This window comes from Phodopus roborovskii, unplaced genomic scaffold (genome assembly GCF_943737965.1).
Source record: "Phodopus roborovskii unplaced genomic scaffold, PHOROB, whole genome shotgun sequence".
Taxonomy (NCBI): domain Eukaryota; kingdom Metazoa; phylum Chordata; class Mammalia; order Rodentia; family Cricetidae; genus Phodopus; species Phodopus roborovskii.
The window spans coordinates 5,302,757-5,319,857 of record NW_026126436.1 but is presented as its reverse complement, the minus strand read 5'-3'; the positions used below and the strand labels follow the sequence as shown (position 1 = coordinate 5,319,857).

General features: G+C 40.1%; 1 pseudogene; it reads right to left on the bottom strand.

Annotated features, from left to right (window-relative positions):
- Nucleotides 1-8,884: 8,884 nt before the first annotated feature.
- LOC127224459 (putative E3 ubiquitin-protein ligase UBR7) lies at nucleotides 8,885-10,312 on the bottom strand (annotated as a pseudogene).
- Between the last annotated feature and the right edge of the window lie 6,789 nt (nucleotides 10,313-17,101).

The window sequence follows — 17,101 nt, the reverse complement described above, 5'->3', positions numbered from 1 at the left end:
CTCCTGCAGAGAAGGCCATTGGGGACAGGGCATACTCAGTACATGTATGCAAAGCTCAAATCTTGGTCTATCATTTCTGCCAATCAGTTTATCAGCACTCTTGTGAGACTTACAGTGCTCTATCTGTGAGTCCCCAGAGGCATATGAGTTGCCAGGCCCCACCCCTGAGGACCTCCAACTGCCAGGGTCCATCCAAAGAACACTCTAACTTCCCTAAGGGCTGGACCCTGCCCCCACCCTACAGAGTAAAAAGCCCAAGTTCTGGACTTGAAATCTTACCAGTCCCCACTCTTGATAGCTTCACCCTGAAAAGCCCCACCCCACTCCCACAAGAATTCCATACCCCACTCCCACAAGAATTCCAAACAAGCCCTGCCTTCTGCTCAGTTCCCTGCTGCTACTCACCTGTGTATATGTGCATATTTATATGTATACATGTAGATTTTTATCTGTGTACATGGGTATGTTATGTGTGTATTTTTAATATTGTATGTATGTTGCATTTATGTGCGTATATTTGTGTATGAACATATATAAGTTATGTGTGTATGTCTGTTTTACTTGTATGTATATTTGTATATATGTGTGTCTATGTCTCTAAGTTTATATGTGTCTACATGTGAGTGTTAAGGTTTATATATGTGTGTACACATGTAAATATATTTGGTTTTGGTTTAAGTTTTCAGATAGGGTTTCTCTGTGTAGCCATAGCTGTCTTGGAACTCACTCTAGACCAGACTGGCCTCAAACTCACAGAGTGTTAGGATTAAAGGCATGGACTACCACCACATAGCCTCAAGTGTATGTTTTGTGTATAAGTATGTAGTTGTGTATATATGTCAATTTAAGTATGCTCATGTGTGTATATGTGTATTTTTGTATGTACATATGTATATGTGCATATTGTGTATGCACATATGTTCATTTGTATATTTATTGTGATATGTATATATTTATGTGTGTACATTTGATTTGAATAAGAATGGCCCTCACAGGCTCATATATTTGAATGCTTAGTCATCAAGGAGTGACATTACTTGAGAGGGATTAGGTGTGGTCTTATTGGAGGCAATGTGTCCCAGGGAGGGGCTTTGAGGTTTCAGAAGCCTAAGTTAGGCCCAGTGGCTCTCTCTTCCTACTGCCTGCAGATCTGAATGGAGAACTCTTACCTTCTCCAACACCATGAATAACTGCCTTCAAGTTGACATGCTTCCTACCATTCTGATAATGGACTAAACCTCTGAAAATTTAAGCCAGCCCCAATTAAATGTTTTCTCTATAAGAACATGGTGTCTCTTCACAGCAATAGAACATTGACTAAGACACATGTGAATATTTATGTGTATATATCTTTATATACACATATATTTATGTATATATTTATATGGATATACTATGTGTACATACATATGTTTATATGTGTGAACATGTGAATATTTAAGTATTTACATGTGTATATTTATGTAGGTGCACATGTGTGTATTCATGTGTTTGTACATTTGTATATTTATTTTTGCATACATGTATATGTTTATATTGTCCATATATATGCATGTATATATCTATTTTTGTGTTTTGCACTTGTGTACACCCATTTTTGTGTGTATAAAAGTGTATTTAGGTATGTGCTTGTGTGTATAATAATGTTTGTACATCTCTATATTTAGGTGTGCATACATATATAATTATGTGCATGTACCTGTGAATACTCCTTTGTACATACATATATTTACATATTGTGCATTTTAACATTTATGTGTGTAAATGTGTTAATATTTGTACATGCTTATGTGTTTACATGTGTATATTTATTTGTGTGTATATGTCTCTTTGTGTTTTTGTATGTACATTTGAATGTCTGTGTGTATATATGTGTACATTTATGTTTGTGTGCATAAATGTATACATTTATGTGTATGTTTATGTTTGTGTGTGTGTACTTGTATATGTTATTGTGTATACATATTTATATCTATGTGTGTATACATGTGTATATTTATATGTTCATATGTATATTTATGCATGTGTGTATGGTGTTTGGAGACTTTTCCTAATGGTAAACTAATGTGTTGTGAGCACAGGAAAAGTAAGCTAGATTGAATTACAATGTTCAGTATGTTAGAGTAGTTAAATGTATTTCATCACAGTATATTCACTCTGTGATGAATATATCTGAACATAACTTTATCTGACGTGAAAGTAATTTGAAATAAGCCTTTTTATGTATGTGCAATTTTCCTATCTTTGTTGCATAGTGTATTATCTTCCTATTAAGATTTTTGTTGGTTGTGAGCCTATCCTTTTTTTAATGGCTGAGTTATCTCTCCAGCCCTCCTATTAAGATTTTTAAAATTAAAAGTATTATTTTCATAATTCTTGGGATCAGAATTCCAAAATGAGCTTTACAGACTAAAATCAAGGTGTTGGCAAGGCTGGGTCCTTCTGGAATATGAATGGAGAACCTATGTCCTTGCATTTCCAGGTTCTGCAGGCTGCCCACATCCCTTGGCCTTAGGCTTACATTACGTCATCTTTTCTTTCCCTTCTTCTGTCCTCATTTCACCTTCTCACTCCTTGGATCTTTTTGCTTTTCTCTATAAAGACTTTTATGATTATATTAGGGTCTACCAGTATCACCCAAATAATCTTCCATTTCAAGAGTCTGTCCCACCTACAAAAGAGATGTGTTATAAGAAGTTTGTAGAGGGGACTAGAGCTGGTGAGAAACATCTGTGTTAAGCACACTTGATATTTTTGCAGAACCAGGTTTGGTTTCCAGAGCCCACATGGCAACTCACAGTTGCCTGTAACTACAGTTCTGTGGGATCTAACACCCTCTTCTGGTACTGTGAGCACAGAACACACATGTGGTACACATAAATACATTCCAGCAGACACTCATACACCCAAAATAAAATAAAATCTTAAAAAAAAATAAAAGTTTCTGATGTGCTAAACAAACTTTTGCAGGTAAATTAGCTACATGACTTTTCCAACACTGCTGCAGGTCAACTTCAGACAAGCATGATAAATAAATAAATAAATATTTGTAAAATAGAGGTGACCAAACATTGATAAGAATAATAAGAAATCATAAGACCAAAATATAAAAACTAAAAATTGAAACTATGCCTCTGAGTACTATGACATAGAGCTTAATGTTTAGAGACAAGAATCTAATGTGAGAGAAGGAAGAAGGAAAAGCAGGTAAAGTCAGGGTTAACTTATTGTCCTGTGAACAAAGCAATAGTAACACAATTAAATTGTGTGCTGTTCTGAGGTACACACCCAGAAACAAGGGAATCACACAAGTAAAAAGTCAAAGGAATGATGAACTCATGATTCAGAGCCATGAATGGTGAGTGGCAGGCAAGATGGCGGATGGGGGGGGGATGATTAGTGCTGTGAACTGCCAGCTTCTGTTTGGGAGTTGTAAGATCCAGCCACGAGCTGTATGTGTCTCATCCTTCACTTGTGGCTACACCCAACTTCCTCAGAAGTTGGAACTAGACAGAAGCTTCACTTTTCTAAGGGGAGAGAGGGATGGCTTTTGGCATTGTCAATAGTACTGAGTTTATGTATTGAGTATTTAACGAGATGAGGGTCGGACTATGCTGCCCAAGCTGATTTTGAGCTTTTGCATTCAAGTGATTCTCTTCTTCCCACCTCTGAAGTTCTACAGCCACAGGTGTCACTGAGGCGGCTCTAATTAAATTTACTTACAAATGATTAAATAATACAATTGGTTTAGAAGATAGAGTGATTGAGAGATAAAGTGGAAATATTTTGTGTAAATCCTAAACCAAGAATATGTTTGCTTTAATATCCTTAAATTATTTTTGTAAAATAAATGCCATGGCTACATCCCTGCAACCTCCTTAACCCTTCTAGCAATATGTTGGAAGTGTTAAGGCCAGGAGAGAGGAATTAGAAACATACTCACTAAGAAATGACAAAAGTTTTAGAAAGATGATATGACAATTACCTTGAGTTGATCACTACTTAATGTAGCCATGAACCAAACCACAAAATATACCTGATGCATACATACATACAAATGCATCAGCCAAAATGAATTATTTTAAAATAAGGAAAGATATTTCTTCTTCGTTATTTTCAATTATGTGTCTCTGTGTGTGTGCATCTGGTACAGGTGTCTGAGGAGGCCAAAGAAGTTGGATTGCCTGGAGCAATAGATTCATTGAACAAAGAAAATCTTTTTATTTCATTTTATTATTTTATTTTTATTTTACATATCGATCCCAGTTCTCTCTCCCTCCTTCCCTCTCTCCCACCCTCGCATGCACCCCGACAACCCTCCCATCCCATCCCCCCCATTCTACATGTAGGGTGATGCCCTTCAGGAGGGGTCATCTAAATCTGTCAAGTCTTTTGGAGTAGGGACTAGGACTTCTCTCCTGTCCCTGGTTAAGACGGTATCCCTCCATGGGGGATGTGTCCCCAAAGTCCTTTTGTGCACCAGGAATATATCCTGGTTCCACTGTATGAGGACCCTTAGACTGCTCAGGCCTTCTAGCTGAGACACATGTTCAGGGGGTCTGAGTCAGTCCCATGCTGGATTCCCAGCTAACAGTCTGGAGGCCCATTAGCTCCTCCTTGTTCAGGTAAGCAGCAAAGAAAATCTTAAATCCAACAAATCCTTAACACAAAACATCCAGGAAATGTGGGACCAAACCTAAGGCCAAACCTAAGAATAGGCATAGAGGAAGGTGAAGAAGCCCAGCTCAAAGATGCAGAAAACATATTCAACAAAATCATTGAAGAAAAATTCCCCAATCTGAAGGTCAATGTTTTGTCACAATAGAAAGTAAACTAACGAGAGAGAGAGACCATAACAGAGGGAGCCATTATGGGTTTGAAGAGAAAACTGATCTAGAGAAATGTCCAGAGACCTACAAGACTGACCCCCAACTAACAATTTGAGCAACAGTGGAAAGGCTACCATAAATGCCCTTCCCTGATAATGAAATCTACAACTAACTTATCCACCATCATGGAGCTCTCATCTAGTAACTGATGGAAACAGAACCAAACACCTACAACCAAACACCTAGCCAAACTGGAACCCAGATGCAGAGAGTGGGGACAAGACCAGGCTGCAGAAACATATAGAGACAGCTGACCTGAACAAGGAGGAGCTAATGGGCCCCCAGACTGATATCTGGGAAACCAGCATTGGATCGACTCAGACCCCCCTGAACATGGGTCTTAGCCAGAAGGCCTGAGCAGTCTAAGGGACCTCAGAGAGTGGAACCAGGACGTGTCCCTGGTGCATGAATGGACTTTGGGGGCACATCCCCATGGAGGGTTACTCCCTTAACCTAGAGACAGGAGAGAAGTCCTAGTCCCTATTTCAAATGACTTGACAGGTTTAGATGACCCCTCCTGAAGGGCATCATCACCCTACAAGTGGAGTGGGGGGATGGGAGGGGAGGATGGGGGGGCATGAGAGGGTGGGAGAGAGGAAAGAGGAAGAGAAGGAGGGATAGGGGACTGGGATTGGTATGTAAAAAAAGAAAAAAAAATAATGCAAGGGTAAAGCAGTTTGGATGTAGTAAATGTTTAGATTGCCCAAACTCTTTCAGGTTAATGACCATCACACATAAAGCCAGGTAGAATACCTGATGGCAGTTTATCTCCAAACACATCTCTTTTTTGGAAACCTTGTTTCGTGTGTGTGTGTGTGTGTGTGTGTGTGTGTGTGTGTGTGTGTGTGTGTGTGTTTTCCTAAATGGTAACCTGCCTATGGTAGTCATGGGGGTTGTGTTTTGGCTCATTTCTTTTTTTTTTTATTTTTGTTTGTTTTGGCTCATTTCTATGTGCTGCTTTTGCATCAACTTTCTCTGTCTTTACAAGACCCTCTTCTCCCACTGAGTCTTGGGATTATCCTTCAGGTTTCTGCAAATGTGAGAGAGCTCAAGGCAGTGAGTGACCAATCCACCATATGTAGTTTCCTAGCTGATCCAATAAAGTTCCTTCTGACCCAGGGTGGGTGTGCACGTTGTGTTTTCCCATGAGGCCATTGCAGGTCATGTGGTGCTATCTCTGATACCTCCACACTTTTGGGTGGAAGGGAACAAGTGTTTCTTTCCTTCAGTCATTAGCATCAGTTCCTCATATAACCCCTAAAGTAAAAGCTTGGCAAGGTCACAGAAGAAATAGCTGAAAATGAAAAATTGTGAGTTTGAGCTGTGTCAGGAAACAAAGGCCAAATGATAACCATATAATTTCAAATACAACAAAAAACAAGACAAAACAGAAATGAAATGCCTTCCAAGTTCCAAAAGCAACAAAACACTGAAAACAAGCAGAACAGACCAAAATATGCCTTTGGAGACCTGAAAAGGAAGCAAGCAAGCAAACAAGCAAGCAAACAAACAAACAAAAATCTCCAAATGTCTAGACGAAAATGCTTCAAAGACAAAACATCTTTAAACCAAACACTCTGAAAGTAGACAAAAAAATATTTATCTAGGTTAACCTTGTTAACCAACTCAGAATAAACAAATGGACAACTCACCAAACCAACAGAGGTCTGAATCCCCCCAAAAAACTCAACACTCCATCTGAGGAAACAGTGTCAGGTGCTCTAGACTTGGTGGGCTCATTCCTGGCTTCCACTCTGGTGATTACACCAGTGAAAAGTTGATAGTTCTGTAAGGCCATGCTGTGGCATCATAATGGTTGACACAGATCTTAACACAACTGACACCATAATGGAAGTGTCATTCAGGCCATAGATCTCAGGATACAGACAGACACTTGCCAAAACAAAAACAAAGGCCTAACCCATCAAAGTCCATAGTTCTGGAAATGTCTCCAAATGGACTAACCTTGGTTTTTGACTTTGTAATTGTGCTTCTGGCCAACTGTTCTTGGGTACTGAAGTCTGTCAGCCCAGAACATGGTTTTTGTGCTTAAATCTGACCCTGAGAAACACTCAGGACTGTACTAAGACCCCAAACACCCAGTGTAGATTCCAGCCAGCTAATAAGAACTTCTATTGGCTTAAACCCATGTCTGAGCAGTCCTCTATGGTGGCTACCCCCGAAACACTCATCTTAAAGGGAATATGAGGTAATTTATTCTGAAGCCATTTGAGTGACCATGGCTGGGGAACATGGATTACATGTTCCCAATTTCATTTGCTCAAGAGAGGGGCTCCCTATTTTTCCTTGATAGGCACTGAATAATCAGAAATCTAATTTGTTGTTGTTGCGTACAACAAACACAAGGTGGCACAAGCGTCCCTCAACATGGGGAGGAGGATACTGAAACATGACAAGGCCTATTGTTTCTTTAATCAATCCCTTCCTTTCCTTCTGTCTGCCTTCTTTTTTTAGTTCCTTAATTTTACTTTAATATATACTTTTTGTAATTTTTAGTCAACCTTTCTACTAGAGTGGCACACTGTCTTAAGAACGAGAGAGAGAGACAGAGAGAGACAGGCAGACAGAGAGACAGAGAGAGAGAGAGAGAGAGAGAGAGAGAGAGAGAGAGAGAAAATGCAATTTTTAAACACCACACCAGAGGCCTGATACATAGGAAAGTCACTGACCTTGAAGGAAAATGATATTACTCCATTATGATTGGTTTGTCTTTATCCTGGGAGAAGCTGCCACAAATAGCTCATTTTAAATTGGTTTTATCTGGATTTTACAGAAACCTGATTGAAGTATGTAAGCCCACTAATTATTTCTACAAAAATGTACTGCATACAATACCAGAATTCCAAAAGCAACTACAATCACATTTTTTTTGCATAGAATATGCATTGGTATCAGCTGCCACACATGGCCCAAACCATCTCTATGAGAAGAGATGGCCCACTACAGACAGTGGGAAACCTAGTTATGAACATACACAAAAAGGGGCTCTCAGGTTAACACAGAGGAAATCCTTTCTTAGACAAGCCTTCAGCACTGGGTGTTTGTCCTTCTGCTACTTACTGACACAACTGCCTAGCCTCGGTTCTGACCCGTCACAGGCAGACAGGAACTTTTCGATAGCTGAATCAGACATTTGAGAAGATATAGACTTTGAGAACATGCAGGCACATGGGAACTAGAACTCTCAAATTCAAAATACCCTCAGACTTGGAAGATCCCAAGCTGTAAGCACCTGAGCTTTTTAACTGAGCCCTCTCCAGGAGACCAGCTCAGTGCACACAGGCTTTGCTTGCAGCCATGGAACCTTCCAGCTCTGCACAGCAGTCTTCACGGGATCTGTGGTTAGGAGGTTACAGGCTACAACACAGGAGGCCTTACTTGTAGGCTATTTCATCTCATGCAGGAATTAGCAAGAATTGATGCATACAACTGCTTCACTGATGTGTACACACACACACACACACACACACACACACACACACACACATCCACACTAGCATGTGGCCTAAAATACTGTAAATGTACATCACAGTGTGCTAGGGGACATTTAGTTCCTCTCGAGGGTGCAATTAAGACTCTGAATCAAAAGATGTTTTCCACATAGACTGGGGGAGCTTTAAAGAGATTTCATACCGTCCAAAAGACTTCCCTCAAATGCAGGGTCTTCCATGAAGATCTTGAGACAACTTCAGTCACTAGGGCAGTGGTTGAGCACACTGTTTACACACACACACACACACTTGTGCAGCTAAAGGATTTATCTGGAATCTTCAGGAGATGTGACTCTGTGACGTGGGATACATTTAGCTGAGTCATCAAGGATGTTTACTGAGAGACTAGCATAAACACTGTGGCAACTGTTAAGGAGAAGCGAGCTCGAGGCCACAGGAGGATGGACAGGGGACTAAGTATGGCACAGCTCTCTTGCAGAACAGTATTCTTGTGGAGCCGAATGAGGAAGCATGCACTCCACTCTAGCTACAGTAATATTGAAGCCCACACACTCTCCTTCATTTTTTTAAAAACTGAATTTCTTCAAAGAACTGCTGAACATCCTCTCTTTTAACAACCATACCTTCACCAGCAAGTCTCTCTGGATAGTCTAAGTTCTGAACTTCGAATCATGGCATTCACAAATAAGCTGCTCTTGGTGGAGCCTATTCATGCTGTGAGGATGTCCGTTAAAGGGTCCCTTCTGAAACTGTCTAGTCACGCTTGCCTTTTGTTCTCAGAAGCCAACGCTGCATCTTATCTGTTAGAAACAGGAGGCCTATCTCACCATGCATTTTCATGCAGTCTTGGCAGGTGCGTTCGCAGGTTTCTGCTGCACCGGTTCAGCGGCCAATAGGTGGCAGCATGTCTCTTTACAAACTGCTTAGCTTGCGGCTCCTGAAGATTCAGTAGACGACAGACTAGAGCTGGTACAGGGCTCACTCTCTGCTCAGCTTTAATTTCCTTGCTAGCATTTCTTCCATATTCTGGAACATCCTCTTTTAGGATGTGACCTCCATTTTCAGGCTTCAAAACCTCTTGACCGCCCATCCTGTCAACATAAAGCAGCAGTCCATCATCTTCAGGAGATATACTAGTGACTGTCAAACGGGCCACAAAGCAGAAGAGCTTTTCACGCAATCCTGGGACACATCTCTTGGAAATCCTCACCGGTGAATGGCACCGAGATGCCTACCATGGAACCGGTCTTCACAGACCACACATAGAATCATCTCATCTAGAACCTAGTCTCAAGATCAAATAAGATCTCTTACAAATGCAGTAAATCCAAAAAGTTGTCCTTGTACTTATTGCAGGAATTTGGCGATGGTGCATGTCTTTAATCCCAGCACTTGAGAAGCGGAGACAGATGGATCTCTGAGTTTGAAGTCAGCCTGGTCTACAAAGTGAGTTCCAGGACAGGTTTCAAAGCTACACAGAGAAATTCTATCTCGAAAAACAAAACAAACAAACAAAAAAATCCATCCACCCTCCTCTGACTCCCTAGTGCTGGATTTATAGGCATACAATATAACAACTGGCATACATTTGATTTTAAATTCAAGAAAATTCTCTAATTGAAAACAAATTAAAACATATACAAAATCAAACTTGCAGACAGACATATTTTTAAATAGGCAGTATTGAACAAAATTAAAATTGCATACATTTATAGCATAACTCAGCATCCTTAATGATGGTGACAGAATGTGACAGATGCTCTTGATTTCCTGTACTGTGATAAATCACAACATCTAACCTATTTTAAAGAATTGATATGTTGTTGTGTGACAAGATTTTTCTAGGGGAGATGCAACACACACACACACACACACACACACACACACACACACACCTACTTACCCCAGATGGGAAGCCCACTTCAGACCAAGTTCAACTTGGCGAACCATGAGTTCTATTGACATATGGGTGAGGGGTTACTTACAAAAGCAGAAATGACTCAAAGACAGTTACATTACCAAATCCTACTCCAGCATGGGTGACAGCTCACAAAACTGTAAGCCTAGAGTGCACTGCACATCCTGAAGGCCACTTAACAGGGTGGAGAATGTCCTTTCTAATGACTCAGTTGGTCTGAAGCTCTTCCAGGCACCCAGCAGGCTTCTGTTTCTTCGAGGTGACTGTCTAGTCCAAGTCTTCTTTGCAGCTTGGCTTATCTGAGAGTGACTCTTACCGGCTTTATTGTTTAGTCTGATAGTGAGGCCTAGCAAATCTGGTCAGTTCAGAGACTTCCTGAAGCTATTTTGAACGGCTTACTTTCCTGCTTAAGGAAAGATGGAATGTTTCACCCTGAGAGGAAACTGTTACACTGTGTATGCTTAGATTTACCTTTACTGTTTTGATTATGTTCTGTTTCCATACACTTCCATGCTTTATAGTCAATATCATGCAAATATACATCACCAGCCTGATAAATTCTGTTCTGTTTACTTCAGCATCCAGAGTGCAGGGAATGGATGGTGAAGTTCTCTCTTTCTAGGAACTAAAAAACAAAAAACCAGGGTCTCACTATGTAACCTGGAGCTCAATATGTAGACCACCAAACTGTCCTCAAACTCACTCTAAGGTCCTGGGTTGTACTCCAGCCAACCTAGCTGTTAGTTTACTACTCAGCCTATTTGCCTTCCTCAAGTGTACTCAATAAAATGTATTCCACTTACTTACACATTTTAATTATTTTACATGGGGTCAAACTGTGTAGCCCTGGCTGGCTTAGAACTTGGTATGTAGGCAGATGATTCAACCAAGCTCTGTTTTGCACAGACTCTCAAGATCACACATAGGATGGGTGGTCCCACCCTTTTTTTTTTTTTTTTTTTTTTTTACCAAACCAACTCACTGTATAGTCCCTAAGTGTTAGAGTTGAACTCTAAGATATGGTTATCTGACTTTGCTTTTTTGAAGACTAATTGTGTGTGTGCGCGTGCGCGCGTGCGTGAGCGTGAGTGTGTGAATACACGCATGTGAACGCAGGCTTTAGAGGCCAGAATGTTAGATCCTATGGAGCTATAATTATAGATATTACAGGAGAGAAAAAACTCCAGTTTGTTCTCTGCCCTGTCCATGCTCACTGTGACATACATACCATGCCCTCCACCCACTAAAAAAGCAAATAAACTGGGCATGGTGGCACACACTTTTAATCCCAGCATTAGGAAGGCAGAGGCAGGTTGACTTCTGTGAGTTCAAGGCTAGCCTGATCTACAAAGTTCCAGGGCAGCTAGGGCTGTTACACAGAGAAACTCTGTCTCAAACAATAACAAAAAAGGCAAATAAATCAATAAGTTCATTATACATAGTTCCTACCCACAGTCCCACAAAATAAAATTTAAAAGCCACTGCTGTGCTCTTTAAATCAAGCCAGAAGAGTCATGGTGGGAGACAGAGTGGGAAGAGAGGCAAGCAATAAACAGTCAAGTTCAAGAATAGAATTAAAACTGCATGGTACCACAATGGAGTCCCACTATGCCAAAGACTGTGGAACTGGCATGAGTGTCTAGACAGACTAAAGCATTTCCAATCAATAACAGAAACACAGGAAGTATATATTATTTTACTTAGGTGTTTTGGGGGAAGGATTTATGTAACCATGGTTGGACTGGAACTAGCTATGTCATTCAGGCTGGCCTTGAACTCATCAGTGTGCCTCCTGAGTGATGGAATTAATGACATACATCATTGCCCTTGGCTTAGTATGTGTTTCTTAAATTAAAGTATGGACATAAACCATTTGTCTCTCCTAGATGCTTTCTTCGTACCTAACCTCTGGGTCTACAGATTTTGGCTTAGGTATTGTTTAGTCAATGGCTAATACTCACTTATAAGTGAATACATACCTTATCTATCCTTCTATGTCTGGCTTACCTCACTTGGAATTTTTTTTCCTCATTTCATCCATTTGCCTGCAAATTTCATGAAGTCATTTTTTAAACAGCCGAGTAATACTCCATTGTGTAAATGTACCACATTTTCTTTATCCATTGTTCAGTTGAGTGACATCTAGGTTGTTTCCAGTTTCTGGCTGTTATGAATAAAGCTTCCATGACCATGAAAACTTGTTATGGTTGATCAAGTGTCTTTGTGGTAGAATGGAATGTCCTTTGGGTATATGCCCAAGAGTTAATCAATTCCCAATTTTCTGAGATGACACCATATTGATTTCCATAGTGGCTGTAGAAGTTTGCACTCCCATCAGCAATGGAAAAGTGTTCCCATACCCTCTTCAACATAAGCTGTCACTTGTGTTTTTTGATCTTGGCCATTCTGACAGGTGTAAGATGGAATCTCAAAGTAGTTTTGATTTGCATTTTCCTGATGGCTAAGGATGTTGAACATTTATGTAAGTGTTTCTCAGACATTTGAGATTCTTCTACTAAGAATTCTCTATTTAAATCTGTATTTCATTTTTAAATTGGGTTATTTGGTTTTCTGACATCTAATTTCTTGAGTTCTTTATATATTTTGGATATTAGTCCTCTATTGGATATGGAGTTGATCAAAAATTTTCCCCATTCTGTAGGCTGTCATTTTTTCAAATGCTGGTATCCTTTGACTTACAGAAGCTTATCAGTTTCATGAGATTCCATCCATTAATTGTCAATCTTAGTGCCAGTGCTAATGGTGTTCTGTTCAGAAAGTCTTCTCCTGTGCCAATGAGTTCAAGGATATTCCCCACTTTCTCTTCTATTGGGTTCAATGTTTCTGGCTTTATGTTGAGGTCTTTAATCCACTTGGACTTGAGTTTTGTGCAGGGTGATAGATCTATTTGCATTCTCATACATGGAAACATTCAGTTAGACCAGCACCATTTATTAAGGATGCTTTTTTTCCATTATGTTTTTCTGGCTTCTTTATCAAGAATCAGGTTTTCACAGGTGTATGGATTTATGTCTGGGTTTTCAGTTTGATTCCACTGATTAATGTGTCTGTTTTTATATCAATGCCATGCAGCTTTTATTACTATAGCTCTGTAATACAACCCAAAATCAGAAATGGTAAGACCTGCAGCAGTTCTTTTATTGTTCAATATTGTTTTTAGCTATCCTGAATGTTTCATTTTTCCATATGAAGTTGAGAATTATCCTTTCAAGGTCTGTAAAAAATTGTGTTGGAATTTTGATGTGGATTGCATTGAATCTGGTTGCTTTTGGTAGGAAAAACAAAAGAAATGAATTTTAAAATATATTTATATATAGTATCATTCAATTGATTTTCTCTTTGACTTTGCAGAAGATTTTTAGTGTTATGAGTTCTATCTCTTGCATATTAAAAACTGAGTTTATACCAGATGATGCAGAATTGACTTTATTATTTATTTAGTTATAAGACATAATCAGAAATAGGATTCATTCCATATATATAATACACATCTAGTACCATACAGGTCCACCAGGTCCTCTAGCATAAGGTAATGCAGAAATTGATCAATTATTGTTTGTCAATGTGCTGGAGGCCTCAGATTTTTATATGTAAAAAAAAAAAACTTCATGTCAATAACAAAAGTTTAAAAAAGAAAAAAAAAAAAAAGACTTTTCCATCATGTGGCAACAAGCCAAGGAAATTATAAGGAAATGTCTTACTTGTTCTTTATACAACTAAATTCTACAGCCTACAGGAAGTAATCCAAAGGTATGCAAAGGAATGAAATCTGGCAGCTGAATATGTTCTATTTTGCAAAATGTAGAAAATTAAAATACGTACACCACCCCATTGGTACCTATTCAGGTTTTCTCAATGGGCAACTGCTTTGAGTTCAGGAAAGTCTGTTGTCCTGGATCCCTGGGCAAATGTAGACCTCTTCAGTAAGTCCCTTCCCACACCTATACTCTATAGGGTTCTTCCTATAGTGTCTCTGGTTTCACTTCTAGGTCTTTTATCTGTCTAGAGTTAGTTTTTACCAGGTGATAGGTACCTGTCCAATGTCATTCTTCTTTATGTGAGACTCCAGTTTTCCCAGCATGATTTGTCTAAAATGTGGTCTTTTCTCTGGTGTGTGTGGTGAGTATTAGATGGCTACGTTTATACATACATGGCTAAAGTTGTAGTTGGTGTTGGTGTTAGGTTTGGAGTTGGCATTGGGTATGGGATTGGGATTGAATTGAGCATGGGGAGGAGCAAGACTTGGGAATGGGCTTGTGGTTGTGGTTGAGGATAGGGTTAGTGTTGTAGATGAAGTAAGGTTTGGAGTAATCATTGAGGTTGTGATCAGGCTTTGGTTTGGTGTTAGGTTTTGAGTTTAGGATTCAAGTTAGGGTTGTAGTTTGGTTTGGTATTATTAGGTTTGGTGTTTGAGGTTTGTGTTTGTTGGATTGAGGTTAGAGCTGGGAGCTGGGGTTGAATTTGGGGCTGGTTTGGATTTCATGTAGGAATGAAGGTGGTGTTGGAAGTCATGGTTGATGATGGAGATAGCCAGGTGTGGGATGGAGTTTAGATATGGACTTGGTGTTCCAGTTGCGTTGGAGTCAGGATTAAAGCAGGGTCAGGGATGATGTTGGAGTTAGGATTAGAGTTTGATTTGCAGCTGGTATTAAACTTGGTGTTTGATTTGAGGTTGGGGTGTTGTGGATGGAATTGGGATGTGGGGTAGGGGTAGGATTTGTAAATAAGATTGGAGTTTGGGGTAGGGGTGGGAGTTGTAGATGTGATAGATGTGAATGAGGTTGTGGTTTGAGGCTAGGCATGTGGATGGGGTTAAAGTTTGGGGTAGGGGTGGGGGTTATGAATGGGGTTGGGGTTTCTAGTAGGGGTGGGGGGTTATAAATGGTGTTGGAGCTAGGGTGAAGTGGGGTGGGGATGTAGATGGTGTTGGGTTTGAGGTGATGGTTGTGAATGGGTTGGGGTTTTGGGCAGGGGTAGAGGTTGTGGGGGGGTTGGGGTTAGGGTTAGAATTGTGCTTGGTATTAGAACAAGGTTGGGAGTAGGGATGGAGATGACTTTGAGGTTAAAATTGGTATTGTGTTTGTTGTTGTTAGGTATGCTGACTAATTTTATGTCAACTTGACACTGACTAGAGTTATCTGAAAGGAAAGAACCCTAATCAAGAAAGTGACTCCATAAGAGTGGACTGTAGGTAAACCTATAGACCGTTTTCTTAAATAGTGATTAATAGGTAGGGCCATCCCTAGGCTGGTGATCCTGAGTTCTATTAGAAAGCAGGCAGAGCAAGCCATGAGAAGCAAGTCAGTAAGCAGCATTCCTCCACAGCTCTATACCAGCTCCTGCCTCCAGGTTCCTGCCCTGTGTGAGTTCCTGCCCTCATTGCTTTGATGAACTGTTGGATGGAATTGTGAGTGAAATAATACCTTTCCTCCCCAAGTTGCTTTTGGTCATGGTATTTGATTACAGCAGTAGTAACCCTAGTTAAGACATTAGGCTTGGAGTTGTGGTTGTGTTAGGGTTATGGTGGTTGGGTTTGAGTATTGGTTTGGAGGTTAGGGTTGAGGTTGAGGTTAGGGTTAGAATTGGAGTTGTGTTTGCAACTGTGTTTGGGATGAGCTTGGGTTGGTGTTGGAATGGGTATAAGATTGGTTTGAAGGTGGGGCAGTATTGAAGTCAAGCTTGGGGTTGGGATCAGAGTAGATATTGGGGTTAGATTTGGGATTAAGATTGGGTGGATATTGGGGTAGACATGGGGTTGGGGTTGGTGTTGGGATTAGGTTTGAGGGCTTAAGGTAGAGGTTTGGGTTTGAATTTAGCCTGAGGTAGAAATGGGCTGGGTTGAAGATAGGCATTATATGTGGTTTGGCATGAAACTGGGGACCTGAATGGTTTTGGGATTGGGATTGGGGAATGGGGTCAGGTTGAGGATAGGGTTTGGGTTGGGGTTCTGGTCATTGCTTGAGTAGGGGTTTGGGTTGGAGTTGGAATTGAAGTTTGGGTTTAAGGTGTGGTTGCTGTTGTCGTGGGGGTTCAGGTTAGAGTGGGTGTTGGGGTTGGAGTTGTTGGGGTAGGACTTGGGGTTGGGAATGAGTTTAGAGTCGGAGTTGGGAAAGGGCTTGGTCTTGGGATTTGTGGCAAACTCCAGAAGTGATGGCCAGATATACAATAAAAGTGAAACATGATCACCTCACCTACAAGAGAAAAAATGTCTAAAGAAGATTTACTTACTCCTCTTTGAATTCAGTTAGTCATGTGTTTATTTCAGAATGGGACCATCTTTATGATATACTTTGTTTTATACTTAGTACTATATTAGTTTGTTCTTCCTATGCTAAAATGATTAAATGTCATTGTATTTTACTTTCTTGATGTAATTGACATTCATTGATTGAATTTTATATCTAATCTATCTTGTTATTTGTTTAAATGTCTCATGTAAAAGTACATTATTTACTCTTAATTATTTAAAGAATATCATAGTCCTGCTACAAGTATCTAAGAATCCCAAGTTTACTGGTTCATGAAAGAGGTCCCCAAGACTTGTTTCACCAGGCAGTAGTTTGTCCCAGCCTATAGGTTTCTTACAGAGTGTTTTCCAAAAGCTAGAACCCTGAATGTTGCATAGTTGAGGCTTTCATACATTTCTGGCTTATTTCCTTTTGGTTGGATACTTCATACTACTAAGCAGTAATGGCTAGAATAGAAGGAAGAGGAAAGTAAGGAACTACAGACTTGGCTGATTCACATGTCCACATAGGTAGGCATACTGACCACCCCTCATGTACACACATGAACACTGG